Genomic DNA, 12,233 nt, shown 5'->3' with positions numbered 1-12,233 from the left:
TATTGTAATCAAAATGAAAAAACTTGTTATAGTCTGTAATTTATAATTTATTTTCATTTCATATTTTCACCTGGGAGGGGAGGAAACCAACAAATAACGCTGCAGAGGATTTTTTTTTTTTTTTTTTTTTTTAAGAAAGGGATAGGTAGAAAAGTGGTGGTGAGGATTGGACAGTGATCATTAATCAGGGAAAGAAAGGGGAATAAAGAAACAACAACAAAAAAATGTGCTGGGCATGGTGGCTCATGCTTGTAATCCCAGCACTTTGGGAGGCCAAGGAGAGTGGATCACCCGAGTTCAGGAGTTTGAGACTAGCCTGGCCCACACAGTTAAACCCCATCTCTACTAAAAATACAAAAAATTAACTGAGTGTGTTGGCAGGCACCTGTAATCCCAGCTACTTGGGAGGCTGAGACAGGAGAATCACTTGAACCTGGGCTACGGAGGTTGCAGTCAGTCAAGATCATGCCATTGCACTCCAGCCTCGGCAACAAGAGCAAAACTCCACCTAAGAAAGAAAGAAAGAAAGAAAGGAAGAAAGGAAGAAAGGAAGAAAGGAAGAAAGAAAGGAAGGAAGAAAAGAAAAGAGAAAAGAAATCTGATGGGCATGGTGGCACACACCTGCAGTCATAGCTACTTGAGAGGCTGACGGGGAGAAGTTTGAACCAACCTGGGCAACATAGCAAGACCCCATCTCTTTCAAAAAAACACAAAAGAAAGAAAGAGAGAAAGAGAGGAAGGAAGGAAGGAAGGAAGGAAGGAAGGAAGGAAGGAAGGAAGGAAGGAAGGAAGGAAGGAGAAAAGGGATTTGTCTTAGTTATCTACAAACAGTGTGTTAGGAAATTCCTGAGCTGAGAACCAGAAGACCTGAGTTTAACCTGTCTTGCGACATTGGTAAAGTTATTTAACCTACTTGATTTTGGAAATTACCATTAAATAAGTAATAGATAAAAAATGACTATTATAAGGCCTGACACGTTGTAAAAACACAATAAATATTAATTGCTTCTGTCTGTTCATTTATATAGTTCACATATCAGGAAAGATTGAATATAAACCTTTTTTTAAAATGTAGGTTTTATGGGGCCAGGCACACTGGCTCATGCCTGCAATCCCAACACTTAGGGAGGCCAAGGCGGGTGGATCACCTGAGGTCAAGAGTTCGAAACCAGCCTGGCCAACTTGGTGAAACCCTGTGTCTATTAAAAATACAAAAATTAGCTGGGTGTGGTGGCACATCCCTGTAATCCCAGCTACTTGGGAGGCTAAGGGCAGAAGAATTGCTTGAACCTGAGAGGCAGAGGTTGCAGTAAGCCGAGATGACACCACTGTACTCCAGCCTGGGCAACAGAGTGAAACTCGTCTTGAAAAAAAAAAAAAAAAAGGGTAGGTTTTATTATACTGGGGTATGGTGAGGCCAACAGATCAGGAGAGAATTGCCATTGAAAAGACAGTTGGTTCCTCATAGTTCCTAAGGGGAGAACGCATGCCATGCTGTGCAAGGCCACACAGGGATGCACCACAGTTGACCGGGAGGCAGACAGAGCAGGCAGGAAACAGGGACAAGAGCTTTTATTGTGGTCGCTATGGGAAGAAACAGGCCAAGCAGGGTAAACAGGCGTAGGATTGGCTAGTTTAAATAACGTCAGCAGGCTCTGGAATATAACGACAGTCTCTATTCGTCTGGTACCTGACCCTGGAATGATTTGGGCAGGGGGATAATGGCCCAGTATCTGACCCCTGCAAGAGCTCAATAAAAGAGTTGGTTGGGGTACAGGGTCTGAATTGATTCCTTTGTGCACAACAAGGATGCTTATGGGTGAGCCTTTACTATCACTAGGAACTAACTAGCCCTGGGAAGCAGGACTCCAGATGTCAAAGCATCAGAAATCCAGAAAATAAATACGCATGATTAATACAAAGCCTGACTGCTAAGATGGGTTAACTGTGTTGTCCTCCTATGCCCAGACCTAGCCCTCCCCTCTGCTGCTCCCGTGGAGACCACTTGTAACTCAGAAGGGGGAGCGGACTGCTTGCAGACCAGGAGCCAAGGCCTTCCTTGCATGCCTGCATTTCCTCCACAGCCAAAAGGAGTCTGAGCTTGGGGCAGAAGCTCTGGAGGCTGGTTCGCCCTGGGGAAATAATGCCACCTGGTGTCAGTCCAAATAATTAGTTCAACACTGTATGTGGTGTGTTATTCAAGTGTTTCTCATAAATAGTTAATGAATTACTGACGATGATGCCACAGATGAAATAAACATTAGAGAAGAAACTTCCGGGTCTCTAGAAGGTGGTATTAGTGTGGAGCAGCTCTGCCCATGACTGGCCCTGAGTGTGATCCTTTGCACTGCTCTGGCAAGTGGAATCATCTGGGGAGCACCCAGTAGCCCTGAGGCCACATGCACTGACTGGTGTCTTTATCAGACTCTCTTTCTCTCCGCTTGACTTGTATCCTTTTCAATGATAACAAGGCTGCCAAAGTGAGGGGCTGGCTATAGTCTTGGCAAGATCCCACTTTTGCAACCTGAGATCTCTATCTCACATTGGGTCCCTCCCAACCCCCAAGGTAACACTAGCCACTGGGCCTGGGAGTGGGCCTGCCTGCCAGGGCCTGCAGAGAAGCCTGGAGGGACACCAGTGGCCAGTGTTCCTGGGAGTTAGTGCACTTGGTCCGCAGACCATGACTGCTTGCTTAGGCTCCTGTGGGCCAGTGGCTTTCCACAGAACAAGCTTGCTTCCTGTTTATATACTATACTTTCAAACCCAGGCAAGGCTATTTAGTAGAAAATCCCACCATTCAACTGCTTTTTCAAGTTTGCTCTTGGACATCACACCCTCACCTCAAACTCAGCCCATCAAAGATAAAAATTCTTGGACACAGAAGAGCCATTAGAGACTGCTATGTCTAGGGCCACTGCAAGGAACCAATTTGGTCCCTTGGCAATTTTCTCAATTTGAAGGGCCCATTCATTCAAGTTGTTTGCAAAAACTGGGGGGATGTGCAGTTTTTCAGTGGTTTCCATCCCACTGGCAATCAAATTCTCAAAGGGCCCTGAGAAGCCATCAGATACATGTCTTCTCCCAGCTGGCTCTATTTCCTGGCTGACTATCTCCTGCTTTCCTGATTCTGGCAGAGCTTTTTGTCTCCTACCTCATGGCAAATACTAAGACACTTTGACCTCCTGCACTCACCAGCGGTTTCACATCTGTACAAGGCTAGTCTTTCCACCTGTGCTCTCCATCACACATCTTCTTTGTCCCACAAGTTACCCCTTCTTAAATTTTGAACCCGTCTGGTTGCTTCTCTCTGATCTATACAAAGGTTTCAGGGTTTTTCATGTCAAAACAAAACAACAGCCCCTGCCACATTCCCTGTCTTATCTCTGCTTCACACGGTCTGTATTCCTCTACCCACTTCTTATTCTTTTCTCTACTGCATTGCCAGCTATATGGAATCTCTGAAACCTATAGTCACTATCACTAGCCTATCTTCTCCTGAGTTCTCAATCTATACTGTTAGAAAGCAGTATAGTTTATGGATCAAAAATGAGGAATCTATGGTCACCCAGTCTGGGTTCAAAGCCTGGCCCCACCAGTTAGCAGCTGTTGATCTCAAGCAAGTTAACCCTTCTGTGCTTGAGTTTTTCTCTCTGTAAAATCTGCCGACATCATCAGTTGTAGTGAGGAATAAAGAAGACATGAAATGCTCAGCACAGTGCCTGACACATAATGAACGATCAGTAATGTGAACTATTATACTTCGCACCTGCACATCCTACAGGTCCCTTACACTCAACATGCCTAGAATTAAACTAACCTTTTCTCCTTGAGCTTCTTCCTCTGCCTGGTTCCCCATTTGTGATTGAGCTTTGCCTGTGAAGTCTGCATTAACTAAGGCCTACTGGCCTCTTTGGGCTTCCTATGGTCTCACCAGCCTCCCATTTGGTCTCCCTGCCTTTACTTTTCCCTCCCACCAAGCCACTCTCCACACTGCAGTCCAGATCGGCTCATCTTATCCCTCTCTATAAAAACCCAATGGCTCCCCATTGTCCACCAGATAAAATCTGAACTTTTTTTGTTTGTTTTTGGAAACAGTGTTTTACTCTGTTGCCCAGGCTGGAGTGCAGTGGTACAATCATATAGCTCATTCTCACTGTAACCCCAAACTCTTGGGCTCAAGCAATCCTGCCACCCCAGCCTCCCTTGTAGCTGGGACTACAGGCATGAGCCACTATACCCAGCTAATTTTTTTTTTTTTTTTTTAATTTCTGTAGAAACAGAGCCTCACTATGTTGCTCAGACTGGTCTCAAACTCCTGGGTTCAAGTGATCCTCCTGCCTTAGCCTCCCAAAGTGCTGGGATTATCAATGTGAGCCATTGCAACTGGCCAAAATCTAAACTTCTAAGCTTGCCATGCAGGGCCCTCTGAGCTTTGGCGCTGCTCCTGTTCCAGGCCCATCCCCACCCTCTCCCCCGTATCCCAGCCTGATCCTCCCTTATGCTCCCATGATGCCAGACTGCCAACAGGCACCCCACAGAGCCGTCCTGCTTCAACACTCTGTACCTGCCTCTCCTTCCCCCAAAACACCCCCACATTCAGCACCTTGTTTCTTCAGGCCTGTGAAGTCCATTAGCACGGAAGCCACAAATGTGCTTTCCTGGACTTACTCTGTCACACTTCTGTGCCTTGGCCCAGAATGCCCCCTCCCCCTTGATCTGCCAAATACACCCTTTTCCTTCTGGTTCCAGAGTCACAACTAGGTGAAGCCATGCCACTTCTGCAGACTGAGCTAGGCCTTCTCTCTGTGCTCCCACAGTGCTCCCATCCTGCCTCTGGTCTCTGTCATAGCACTGGCACTATCAGCACTATGGTATTTGATAGCAAGACTTTATTTATGTAGCAGTCTCGCCCTGGAGTGTCTGAGCTCCTCTAGGAGAGTGCCGTATGCACCCTCACCCGACTTCTCCATGTTCTTTCCTGCTTTATTTTTCTCCTTAGCACTCATTACCATTGGACATACTACACATGATGCTCATTTGTCCATCTCTCCCCACTAAAATATGAACTCTCTGAATACAGAAGCTTTAGTTTGTTTTAACATATCCCCAGAGCCTAGAATAGTAACTGGTACACAGTGAGTGCTCAATACATGTTTGTTGAATTAATTGTTGAATCAGTGGTCAATGTTACATTACCTAGTTTTGTATCTCTAGTAGCTAACATATTGCCTAGCACATAGTAGATACCAGAAGTAGATATCATAGAAGTCAGGTACTGCAGCGTACACCTATAGTCTCAGAGGCTGAGGTGGGAAGATTGCTTGAGATCAGGAGTTTGAGTCCAGCCTGGGCAATGCAGTGAGACTGTTTCTAAAAAATAAACTTAAATAAAAATGAAATTTTAAAACACTAGGAAAGAACATTTCAGGTTTATCTGTGGTGCCTGAGCACGTACTCTTAAGGAAAACAAACAAACAAACAAAATCCAAACATTAGTGTTGGATTCCAGGTTCTCTACCTTCTAATCCTAGCCACTCAAATTTGAATCCTCTTTGTCTTAGCATAAGCCTTTATCTTGACCCTGACTGCCCTGCTCCCTGCCCTTGAGTAAATACCAGGCATTGCTTCTCCTCTCTCTGGTCCATACTCCAAACAGAAACATTGTCGAATCCTTCTTCAACATGTACAGACTGAGCACCTGGGATCCAGCCACTGTCCTCCATCTATGCCTGTTCCATTTCTCTTTCCTCAAGGTGAGGACAAATTGACCCTCCCTTGGGAAGCTTTCCCTGACCATCCAGGCCTGTGTGACTCTCTCACTGGGCACTAATGACCCATACTGTAGCACCTCATCACTGGCATTATTAACCAGCAGACATAAAATAAACATATGTAGATTTTACAGAAAATGACCCTTTAAAGAATTGGCACTTTTTAACATTTCAAACATTTTGGATGGAAATTTTTCTGATATTTATTTTACATCTTCTCTGTCTTCTGAAACAGAGTACTGTATACAGAAGGACCATCTCGCCTTTTACAACGAAAGCACTGTGCGTCCCTAGCCATTATTCTGTGATGTGTAGTGTGCCAGGAGCGAAAGAGAAGGGCATGAGCTCTGGAATTAAACAATCCTCATAGTGATCCTCTTTGCAGTCCCTGGGGTCTTCCTGAGGTCATTGCCTGACTCTCTTTTTGATGTGTTGCTAATCTATAGTGAATCAGATAGTAAAGTTTATTAGAATTGTTAGTAAACTAAGTGTAAACAGTATCTAAGTGGGATATGAGGGATTCTCTTGTTTATCAACTCTCTCCACTTTAAGGCATAGACTTTGCACAGTCTATTTTGTAGATCAGAGGCCTTTCTCACTTAACTCCTGATATTTGGGGTTTATTCATAATTCTTGAGGTTGGTTAAGTAACTTCTTTAAAAGAGTGTGCTTTTAATACATTTAGCATTTTATGTATTATCTTCTGTTAACAACCTTTATATGCATATATAAAAACTCTGTAATTAGATTGTTCTCTGGTTAAATTATTAACTTTCCAGGGGCCGAAAGTTTTTATAGTCATTTATTCATGTGTTAAGTATTTTAGAAAGTAACTACTATGTGAAAAGATCTGTGATAGAAAAAAAATAAGACATGGTATTTACACATTATTGAGGAAACAAGACACAAATAACCAATACAAAGCAACAAGGTGAATGTAAAAAAATCAGAGTGCTATGGCAATTCCAATAGAAGAAACTGTCTTCTGGTTGGGAGACCTGGGAAAGGCTTCATGAAACAGGTGGCATTTGAATTAGGTCTTGATGAACAGGAAAAATTTCAGTGGCTAGCTGAGAAGAAAAAACAAACTCAGTTTCTTCTTACTGTACTCTCACAACGCGGAATGCTTCTCTGACCACATGTGTAAGGGATTTTCCCAAAGACCAAGCAAGCAAGCAATTCTAATTCAAATCAATTCTGACACTATGGACTTGGAGAGTGTCAAGACCCACAGGCTGAGGGCTCAGCCTCCAAGAATGCCCTCACTTCGGCCAGTCGCAAGTCCAGGACTCTGGAACTTATGGCCAACTGGCTATAAATCAGGGTTCCCACAACACCCTCATCAGATTCAATTAATTTGTTACAGTGGATCACAGAACTCAGGGAAACATTTATGTTGTGATAAAGGATATTCGAAATAATACAAATCAACAGTCAGATGAAGAGACACACAGCAGGAGGTCTGGAAGGGTGGCACGCAGAAGTTTCCATCTTGGTGGACTTGGGCTCCGCCACCCTCTAGATACATGGATATGTTCTTCTTCACTGTCCTGGAAGCTTCCATGTGTTTGCCTATCTGGTAGTTACCCAAACCCAGTCCTTTGGGGTTTTTATGGAAGCTTCATTATAGAGGCATGATTGATTAAATCATTGGTCACTGTGATCAGCTTAACCTTCACCCTCCTCTCCTCTCAGCTGGTGTCTGCTGCAGAATTGATTGCTAGCTTGGTGTGTGGGGAAATACTCCTACAGTGGAATCTGAAAAGAACTCTGTATTGTGAGAGCACATTAGGAAGAAACTAAGTTTATTTTTTCTTCTCAGCTACACACCAAAATTTTTCCTATCCACCGAGCCCCAGTTGAAAAGCCACCAGTTGCACGAAGCCTTCCACAGGTCTCCCAAACAGAAAACAGTTTCTCCTGCTTGAATTCCCACAGCACTCAATTTGAATATCCACCTTGTTTCTTCCTATTGGTTATTTGCATCCTATCTCCTCAATAATGTATAAATACCACAGGCAGAACCTTTCAACCCTGTGACTACAGGATTGGTTTCCCTGACAACCAGTGTCTCTCCCCCATTCCTACAAAGTGTTATCTGGGGACTTCCCAAAAATTGCCTCATTAACATAAGCTCAGGTGTGGGTGAAAAGCATTTGTTATAAATAACAAAAGACTGTCTTTCACCTTTATCACTCTAAAACTGTTTCCAGAGGTGCTTCAGGAATCAAGGACAAAAAGCCAAATACTTGAACAAAAGATATCCTTACTGCCCTAGTCACTTAGGAAATAAGAATCTCACAGGAGATGTGAGCCAGGAACCACCATGGATGAAAACCAAAACATACATATCATCATATCACGGCATCATACCAAGATTTGGGAAAGCTGTGAGAATGAGAAGGGAGAAATATTTGTATGCATTTGTGGAACACAGTCTTGAGATCATCCAGGGCATAGTACCCCACTTTGCACATTGAGTTTGCAACATATATACTAGTGAAACAAAGAAGTGGCATGTGGCACCCACAATATTACTTTTATTACTAATTAAAGATAAGCTGGAGCACTCAACTTCGGGCAAAAGCCAAATGAGGCTAAACCACTTGGTGACAGTAACCTTAAGCTAGGGCAGGCCTCCATCATTCAGTTCCTGAGCTTTCCAATGTTTACCTTTTCAGCTTGAACACTTAAGATCGTTGGAGAAAAATGGACAGGAAATGGCATTTTAAAAATTATACTTCAAGTTCTGGGATGCATGTGCAGAACATGCAGGTTTGTTACATAGGTATACATGTGCCATGGTGGTTTGCTGCACCCATCAACCCGTCATCTACATTAGGTATTTCTCCTAATGCTATGCCACCCCTAGCCCACCAACAGGCTCTGGTGTGTGATGTTCCCCTCCCTGTGTCCATGTGTTCTCACTGTTCAACTCCCACTTATGAGTGAGAACATGCAGTGTTTGGTTTTCCCTTCCCGGGTTAGTCTGCTGAGAATGATAGTTTCCAGCTTCATCCATGACCCTGCAAAGGACATAACCCTTTCTTTTTCATGGCTGCATGGTATTCCATGGTGTATATGTGCCATATTTTCTTTATCCAGTCTACCATTGATGGGCATTTGGGTTGGTTCAAAGTCTTTGCTCTTGTGAACAATGCTGCAGTAAACATAAGTGTGCATGTGTCTTTATAATAGCATGATGTGTAATCTTTTGGGTATATACCCAGTAATAAGATGGCTGGGTCAAATGGTATTTCTGGATCTAGATCCTCCAGGAATTGCCACACTGTCTTCCACAATGGTTGAACTAATTTACACTCAGATCAACAATGTAAAAGCATTCTTATTTTTCCACATCCTCTCCAGCATCTATTGTTTCCTGACTTTTTAATGGTTGCCGTTCTAACTGGTGTGAGACAGTATCTCATTGTAGTTTTGATTTGCATTTCTCTAATGACTAGCGATGATGAGCTTTTTTTAAACATGTTTGTTGGCCATATAAATGTCTTCTTTTGAGAAGCATCTGTTCATATCCTTTGCCCACTTTTTGATGGGGTTTCTTCTTCTAAATTTGTTTAAGTTCCTTGTAGATTCTGGATATAAGCCCTTTGTCAGATGGACAGATTGCCAAAATTTCCTCCCATTCTGTAGGGTGCCTGTTCACTCTAATGATAGTTTCTTTTGCTGTGCAGAAGCTTTTTAGTTTAATTAGATCCCATTTGTGAATTTTGGCTTCTGTTGCCATTGCTTTTGGTATTTTAGTCTTGAAGTCTTTGCCCATGCCTATGTTCTGAATGGTATTGCCTAGGTTTTCTTCTATGATTTTTATGGTGTCAGGTCTTACATTTAAACCTTTAATCCATCTTGAGTTGATTTTTGTATAAGGTGTAAGGAAGGGGTCCAGTTTCAGTTTTCTGCATATGGCTAGCCAGTTTTCCCAACACCATTTATTAAATAGGGAATCCTTTCCCCATTGTTGTTTTTGTCAGGTTTGTAAAAGATCAGAGGGTTGTACATGTTTGGCGTTATTTCTGAGGCCTCTGTTCTATTCCATTGGTCTATATATCTGGTTTGGTACCAGTACCATGCTGTTTTGGTTACTGTAGCCTTGTAGTATAGTTTGAAGTCAGGTAGTGTGATGCCTCCAGCTTTTTACTTAGGATTGTCTTGGCTATATGGACTCCTTTTTGGTTCCATATGAAATTTAAAGTAGTTTTTTCTAATTCCGTGAAGACAGTCAATGGTAGCTTGATGGGGATAGCATTAAATCTACAAATTACTTTGGGCAGTATGGCCATTTTCATGATATTGATTCTTCCTATCCATAAGCATGGAATGTTTTTACATTTGTTTGTGTCCTCTCTTACTTCCTTGAGCAGTGGTTTGCATTTCTCTTTGAAAACGTTCTTCACATCCCTTGTAAGTTGTATTCCTAGGTATTTTATTCTCTTTGTAGTGAATGGGAGTTCACTCATGCTTTGACTCTTGGTTTGTCTGTTTCTGGTGTATAGGAATGCTTGTGATTTTTGCACATTGATTTTGTATCCTGAGACTTTGCTGAAGTTGCTTATCAGCCTAAGGAGATTTTGGGCTGAGACAATGGGGTTTTCTAAATATACAATCATGTCATCTGCAAACAGAGACAATTTGACTTCCTCTCTTCCTATTTGAATACCTTTATTTCTTTCTCTTGCCTAATTTCCCTGGCCAGAACTTCCAATACTATGTTGAATAGGAGTAGTGAGAGACGGCATCCTTATCTTGTGCTAGTTTTCAAAGGGAATGCTTTCAGCTTTTGCCCATTCAGTATGATATTTGCTGTGAGTTTGTCATAAATAGCTCTAATTATTTTGAGATACGTTCCATCAGTACCTAGTTTATTGAGAGTTTTTAGCATAAAGGGGTGTTGAATTTTATCAAAGGCCTTTTCTACATCTATTGAGATAATCATGTGGGTTTTGTCATTGGTTCTGTTTATGTAATGGATTATGTTTACTGATTTGCATATGTTGAACCAGCCTTGCACCCCAGGGATAAAGTCAACTTGATCATGGTGGATAAGCTTTTTGATGTGCTGCTGCATTTGGTTTGCCAGTAATTTATTGAGGATTTTTGCATTGCTGTTCATCAGGGATACTGGCCTGAAATTTTCTCCTTTTTGTTGTGTTTCTGCCAGGTTTTGGTATCAAGATGATGCCGGCCTCATAAAATGAGTTAGGGAGGAGTCCTTCTTTTTCTATTGTTTGGAACAGTTTCAGAAGCAATGGTACCAGCTCCTCTTTGTACCTCTGGTAGAATTCGGCTGTAAATCTGTCTGGTCCCAGGCTTTTTTTGGTTGGTAGGCTATTAATTACTGCCTGAATTTCAGAACTTGATCTATTCAAGGATTCAACTTCTTCCTGGTTTAGTCTTGGGAGGGTGGATGTGTCCAGGAATTTACTCATCTCTTCTAGATTTTCCAGTTTATTTGTGTAGAGGTGTTTATAGTATTCTCTGACGTATTTCTGTGGGATCAGAGATGATATCCCCTTTATCATTTATTATTGTATCTAGTTGATTCTTCTCTATTTTATTCATTAGTCTGGCTAGTGGTCTATCTATTTTGTTAATTTTTTCAAAAAAAAAAAAAAAAAAAAAAAAAACCAGCTCTTGGTTTATTTGATTTTTTGAAGGCTTTTTTGTGTCTCTATCTCCTTCAGTTCTGCTCTGATCTTAGTGATTTCTTGTCTTCTGCTAACTTCTGAATTTGTTTGCTCTTGCTTCTCTAGTTCCTTTAATTGTGATGTTAGGGTGTCAATTTTAGATCTTTCCTGCTTTCTCCTGTGGGCATTAAGTGCTATAAATTTCCCTCTAAACACTGCTTTGGCTCTGTACCAGAGATTCTGGTACCTTTTGTCTTTGTTCTCATTGGTTTCAAAGAACTTATTTATTTCTGCCTTAATTTCATTATTTACCCAGTAGTCATTCAGGAGCAGGTTGTTCAGTTTCTATGTAGTAGTGAAGTTTTGAGTGAGTTTCTTAATCCTGAGTTCTAATTTGATTGCACTGTAGTCTGAGAAACTGTTTGTTATGATTTCCATTCTTTTGCATTTGCTGAGGAGTGTTTCACTTCCAATTATGTGGTCAATTTTAGAATAAGTGTGATGTGGTGCTGAGAAGAATGTATATTCTGTTGATTTGGGGTGGAGAGTTCTATAGATGTCTATTAGGGCTGCTTGGTCCAGAGATGAGTTCAAGTCCTGAATATCCTTGCTAATTTTCTGTCTCATTGATCTGTCTAATATTGACAGTGGGGTGTTAAAATCTCCCACTATTATTGTATGGGAGTCTAAGTCTCTTTGTAGGTCTCTAAGAATTTGCTTTATGAATCTGGTGCTCCTGTATTGGGTGCATATATATTTAAGATAGTTAGCTCTTCTTGTTGCATTGATCCCTTTACCATTATGTAATATCCGTCTT

Source organism: Chlorocebus sabaeus, chromosome 20 (genome assembly GCF_047675955.1).
Source record: "Chlorocebus sabaeus isolate Y175 chromosome 20, mChlSab1.0.hap1, whole genome shotgun sequence".
Classification (NCBI taxonomy): Eukaryota; Metazoa; Chordata; class Mammalia; order Primates; family Cercopithecidae; genus Chlorocebus; species Chlorocebus sabaeus.
The sequence above is the reverse complement of the archived record's forward strand: the minus strand, read 5'-3'. Positions refer to the sequence as shown.